The sequence below is a fragment of the Pteropus medius genome, unplaced genomic scaffold (assembly GCF_902729225.1).
Source record: "Pteropus medius unplaced genomic scaffold, Ma_sr-lr_union100, whole genome shotgun sequence".
Classification (NCBI taxonomy): domain Eukaryota; kingdom Metazoa; phylum Chordata; class Mammalia; order Chiroptera; family Pteropodidae; genus Pteropus; species Pteropus medius.
Window position 1 is genome coordinate 2,881,254 of NW_024352947.1, and position 6,234 is coordinate 2,887,487.

Consider the following 6,234-nt stretch of genomic DNA (forward strand, 5'->3'; position numbering starts at 1 on the left):
GAGCCAAGGTCGTGCTGCTACTGAACTCCCAGAATTCCTTGCTCTAGAGGCAGAGTCTCAACCCCAGGTAGGTGGGAAGAAACGAGGTAAAGAGGATCTATTCATCACCTTTGAATTAAATATGGCAGATTTTGAACCACCACACGTACTATTTTCAACACGTATCATCGCTTTGACCCTTCCCATCGGCTGAGGTGGTCAGTGAGCGGCCACAGGGACAGCTCCCTGACTCACCTGGGAGTGGAGCCCCGGAGTCACAGCCTCCGCCGCCTGCTGTCAAAACTCCAGTTCTGCTGTCTCCAGTTCCGGCGACTTTGGCAAACAATGCCATTTCCATCTGTCCCCTTAAACGGCTATTTCGCAGTTGCAAACGGCACGGTTCACACCTTCCCCCGCTGCTGCGGCCCTGCCTCCTCCCCGAGCAGCACACACTCGTCACGTCTGGACTCCACGTGTGATCATTGACTCGTACATTTGTTTTTAAAAAAATCTCCTCTGCTTAAATTCTGTTTAATCACCGAGAGCCCAAGAAACTAGACTCAATTTAAGATCAGCCTCTCTGCCCCTCACGCTCAGCCTTTCTCCTCGTCACCCTGAATGACAGCCCGTGTCCTTCCGAGGGGCCTCTCGCTGTCTGTCTCGAGGGCCTTCCCGTCAGGTATCCCCTCTCTCCAGCACCCACGGTTTTCCCCTCCGTCTGCGGGTCTCACGGGCATACAAATTATTTCCAAGGGCCTGTCTTTCCGAGGAGTCTTCCATGCTGAATTCCCCTCCGGTGATGCAGCCTTGCTTCGCTGCCCCACCCCGCTGGCTCTGGCCCCTGCCCTTCCACAAAACTACCCTTCCAAGGTCATCAGACGACGTGCTGCCACATAAAAGAGACATCCCTCGTCCTCCCTTGGTCTGGCTCTGGGCAGCCCTGGGCGACCGCTTCCATGCTCAGGCGCTGTCTTTCCTTGGCGCCCAGGATTCCACATTCTTCCGAGTCTTCCCTTGGCCTCTCTCTGCCTTCTGGTGCATCCGGGTCGTGTTAGCCTGCTAGGGCTGCTGCAGCAAAGCACCACGGACTGGGGGGCTTCAACGACGACGATTTATCGTCTCGGGATTCTGCGTGAAAAAATGAGAGTAAGTGAGCGAGCGACCGGGTCCCTCGCCGTGTAAGTCCCACGGCGACGCGGTGTTTTCACTCACACGATGTTCCTTCGCTGCGTCTTTTTAACCCATCTGCCTGTCGCCTCCCATGGTGGCGAAGACTGGTCTTCTAGTCCCTTCCTACCCCTGCGACGGACAGCGCAAGTAGTGTCTGACGAATAATTAATGGTCGACATTTATTTAGCACAAACGATTTTAAGGATAATTTAAAGAAAGGGATTTGAAAATAAATAAAACGGAGTAGTCTTCAAGGAGCTCACAGGGACCTAAATCGTACGATTTTTTTTCTTCTTAAAAAGAGTATCTTGTTGAATGCAAAACTAAGTTTGGTTTAATATTTGTTTCTTTGTTATACTTTTTATAAAACTTAACAAGTCATTAAAAATCTCTTCTGCGGGCAATGAGACCTTATTTTGTCAGCAAGTATGGTTGGTATGCCAGATTCTGGCTGTAGGCACAATCCGTCCGTGTCGCTACGTGTCTGGCAGGCAAGGTTGCTGGTTCAAGTCCTACTGTGTGTACTTGCAGGGGTCCAGGGTCCCTACATTGGGACACGTTTGAATCCGAATCCATGTCGTGGGGCGGGGAGGCTCGCCTTTAAAGTCTGGCGCTGGATCTCCACTCCATGCTTCGAAATGAAATCGCAGCCTGCTTTGGCCTTGACTTTATTTGGTCTAATAATAGTCTGATAGGTATGTCGACAGCAGCTTTTTAATTTAACTTTCCCCTTTATTGACAGGAACACAAAGTCTTTGAATTTTCTTGGCATCTGTGAGGTGAGTCATGCCTATTATAGATGCAGAAATGGAAAGAGGAATGGTTTGCATGAGGGCCAGACGGCAAGTCCGAGAATCCAGCGAATCCAGCGCCACGCGCCTGCCCAGAACTCCCGACGGCTGCTGCCTTCTCGTCCCTTCACTGGGCCTGGTGGCGACATCAGGAGAGAAAAGCAGTCATGGCCCGTCGACAGGAGAAGAGACAGAAGCCAAGAGTTCCTTGCACTTCAAACGGTAATGACAGACCCAGGTTGCATTCATGTTCTGTCCAGCTGAGGCGAAGACATACAAGTAGGGGCTGTCTTCCTTCTCCCCTGCCCCTGTCCCCCTCGGCCTCTGAAAGCCAGCGAGCCCTCAGCCTCTAGCAGATGGGAGCTGGGTTCCGGGCAAAACAATGTTATGATCACAACAGAAGAGGTGAATCGCGACATCGCCGCTCATTGCCCAAGGAGTGTTTGACTCTAAGCTAGAAAACGTGCAACCTTGCACGTTCCCGTTAGAGATGGAGACGTTTCACTTGTCACAAACAGAAGTTCTCTCACTGTCTTGGGTATAATGGGTGTTAGCAAAGGCACCCGTCACCTGCTGAACACCTGTGTGAGCCAGATACCGCTGGGCATTTTGTATGGTCTCATTTAATCCTCATGACCACACTTATTTATTGAGCAACTATTGTGTGCCAGATACTACGTTGGGGACAGGAAAAAATAAATTGGGCACAGTTACACAGTTACACAGTTACACAGTGGAAGGTATAATAATGATCAAATAATTATTCTATGGGATTATAAGGGCAGAGAGGTAAGCCCAGGTGGCCATGGGAACACACAGGAGGAGGCTCAGACCAGGTTTTGGGTTGCCAAGGAAGTCTTAGCGTAGGAAGGGATGTCTCATCACTCTTCGATGGAAATTATTATTTCCAGAATTGTCTGAGCCTCATATGATTTATGGAAAACAGAATACTGGCTCCTAAACATGCCACTTCCTAATCTCAGAACCTGTGACTGTACCTTATGTGTCAGAAGGGACTTTGTTGATGTGATTAAGTTACAGACCTGGAGATGGGGAGATACCTTGGGTTATCTGGGTGGGCCCAACGCGATTCCACGTAAGAGGGGAGCGGGAAGGTGACGGTCAGCAGTGGGAGACGGGATGATAGAAACAAGAGGCTGGGTGACGAAAGGAAGGGCCACAAGCCAAGGAACTCAGGTGGCTCTAGAAGCCGGAAAAGGCAAGCAAACGGATTCTCCTTTAGAGCCTTCGGAAGGAACCGACCCTACCCGCAGTTGGTTGTAATCTATCAGACTCACTTTGACTTATTAGAACTATAATAGAAAAAACTTGTGTTGTTGTAAGCCATTGGGTTTTTTGATTTGTTACAGCAGCAATAGGAAACTCATACGGATTTTATGTCATAATGTGTCCAATGTCATGTTCGAGAGGATGAAGCTAGGGTGAGAACCAAGAGTGATGTCCATTACATCTCAATAAAACCGGGGGGAAAAATCCAAGACGGAATGTTCCAAAGCCCAGGCGGTCTTTTCCCAAAGTCTGTGTTACCGCTTAAAAAAGTCCCGGGGTGCTGCTCAGTTCATATTGCAGAGCTCGTCTGCCAGTTTCTCTCCCCTCCCTCTCGCCTGAAGCAAGAGACAGTAAGGGGCACTAGAGGCTAAATGTGGGGGTGCCAGCTGGAGGACGAAATCCATGGGTGGATTTTTTTTTTTTTACTTTAAACGTGGCTGCTTTATTTGCACTTTTAAAATTCACAGAAAGTTTCGCAATATCTGCTTTTCCCCTGTCGATCAGCAAGGCTTTACGAGACCATGAAAATTTTCATCACACCAGTTGGGCATACTGAAACACAATGGATAGTTTACAAACGATTTTTTTGGATCAAGAGCATTTTGCAAAATACACATTCTGGTACCTTTTCTTCGCAATAGTATAGTGGAAAGAGAACTGGATTTGGTGAAGAGATTCAGGCGCCAGCCTTGGTACTGGGACCGGTACTAGTGCTGGTACTGATTAGCTCTGAGACTTGAGCGAATTCTTTCCCTTTCCTGGGCCTCATTTTCTGCGTCTTCAGACTAAGGCCTTGAGCTAGGTGGTTCTGATGTTCCTTTAGTGTTAACATCTTACGATTTCTCGAGACGATCGGTAGATCCTGCCCCTCCCCCACCAGCACACACTCTGTGAACCCACTAAGCGCCTAATGGGAGTTTAGTCTTAGCATCTCGGATGCCAGTTCATTTATTATTGAACCACAGAAAAGGAAAAACCCTTCTCTTCTTCCAAAGGGTCCAGTGCTGGCAGAGATCGTCTTAGGTTCCCTGAGCTTCAGACCACCTGTAGATTGAGCCGGAAGATTAATTAGCAGTGGGCGAAGTTGAAGAGAATGAACCTACTTTGTCAGTTTAGTCGTTGTGTATAAAGTATAATTTGAATGGTCCAGATGAAAAACCATTCCAGCTAATTTCAGGAAAGGCCGCACTCCACGTTATCTGGTGCCGGAGCCTGACGGGGGAGCTAGAAATATGATCTGGATCTTTGGCAAACGATCCTTGGGGCCCAGCATGCCGGAGTCAAGGCTGTCTCAGATCGTGTGTCCAAATTAAACGTCAGTGTGTTAACCTGGAGTGATTCTGAGGCTTCGGCTACGCCGGGGTGATACCTGCGGGTCCCAGGAAGCCTTAGTGATCATTCCCGGCCTGTCACAGCTTTGCATCTTCGAAGCACAGAAGCCACAGCACAGATGTCTCTTCACCTTTCTGCGCTGCTCCCAGACGCACGTCTGTGAAGCTGCTGCTGTCACCCAAACTTCCTCCTTGACACTTCTCTGCTTTCCGCCCTGCAGATGCCCGGCGTACTCAGGAAACACATTGATTATCACCCCGACCAACGACCGTAATAAACGTCCCGTGGTCTTCAGCGATTTCCCCTCCTCCGCCTCTGCCCAGCGCTTGACGTTATCATCACTCTCTTCAGAACCCGTTCCCACCTTTCCCCGCGAAGCTTCACTCTGCCCGCTCCCCTTCCTGGCAGCTCCTGCCGTGTGTCACCGTCACCGTGGGCTCGTCGCTGTCCCTGCCTGCTCACCCTCCGCCTTTCACGTCTGTCCCTGGTCCCAGCTCTTTCCTCTCTCGATCACCTCATCCAATACATTGGGTTTGATCAGCACCCCAATGTGGACTGCCCTGCAGTCTACAGAGAGCGCCGAGCCCCCTCGCCGGCCTCAGTTTCCACACAGTGAAGGTGCTGGAGTCACAGCGCCCAGTCCCATCTGCCACTCGGAGCAGCTGGGTGAATGTGAACAAGTGACTTAAGCCTCGGTTTCTTTATCTCTAAAATGGGGAGAATAACAGAATCTACCTCATATTCTTGTAGCGAGTATCAAAGAAGTTAATTTGGTAAAGCGATTGGCACATAACAATCACGTAAAACATGTTATCTGTTTTCCTGTTTGAATAATTGAGCCTTTTAACTTGTATACTATTAGCGTATCAAATACACACCCTTCCTCCCTAAAAAACGAATCACGTCACGCGCCCCTCGAATGATTCCGGCTTCTGTTGCGGGTGCCGCCTGCCTTCTTCCCGTTTTCTAGACCCGGGAGTCGAAGCCACTTTGAGCCTCTCTCTATTTCGCCCCTTTATCTAGTGAACTGCCACGTCCTGTCTCGCAGTTGGAGTCTGGCTCTTCCTCCTCGGTAGCCTAATTTGCTGTGGCCATTGTCATGGTTCCCTTATCAATGTCCCTCACTCATGTTTTTCTTGCTGCCCGTCCATCCTGTACCTCGTGAAAGTGTCTATCTTGGCATGGAGCTGTGACTGCACACTTCCCTGGTCCCCAACACACTTCTCCTACTCACCTGTCTGGTTGAGTAAGAGTTGGTCCTCCGGTGGGGCTAATGGGGTGTGTTACTCAGCAGGGCCGAGGCTGGGTTCCTCCTGCGTGCGGGGGCGGGGTGGGGTGGGGGGGACAGCCATCTGAGCCCGAGGAGGCGTCAGCTTCTGGTGGGAGAAAATGTGAGTCACTCCGCTGTTCTCAGCGACCGGCAGAGAGTGTACAGAGAATGGAAACTCTATTCTGAATTGTAAAAACATCGAAAATCACACGGGCATGAATAACACTCAATCAGAAACATTTATCAGGCGTCTAAGTACCAGACACCATAGCCGGGTGTTGGGGACACAGCGTGAAGGTGACAGTCTTTGCTCTCAGGATTTATGGTCAGAGGGAGAGGGGCGGATCCAGGGGCCGTTATAACAGGGTGAAAGCCACTGCGCTTTTCCACGGGGGTCCACGG

The 6,234-nt window shown here is 50.1% G+C and overlaps 1 long non-coding RNA gene across 3 annotated transcripts in view; it reads right to left on the reverse strand.

The window, feature by feature from the left end:
• Positions 1-5,836, reverse strand: part of LOC120592571 (uncharacterized) — an 11,435-nt gene extending 5,599 nt beyond the window's left edge. Inside the window, exon 1 of one of the 3 annotated variants that reach the window (XR_005650146.1) lies at positions 5,797-5,836. This is a non-coding gene — a long non-coding RNA (uncharacterized LOC120592571). Of the gene's footprint in view, positions 1-2,983; positions 3,151-5,796 lie in introns of those variants that run through there. The other 2 variants (XR_005650147.1, XR_005650145.1) reach the window with 2 other exon arrangements.
• Positions 5,837-6,234: the final 398 nt, after the last annotated feature.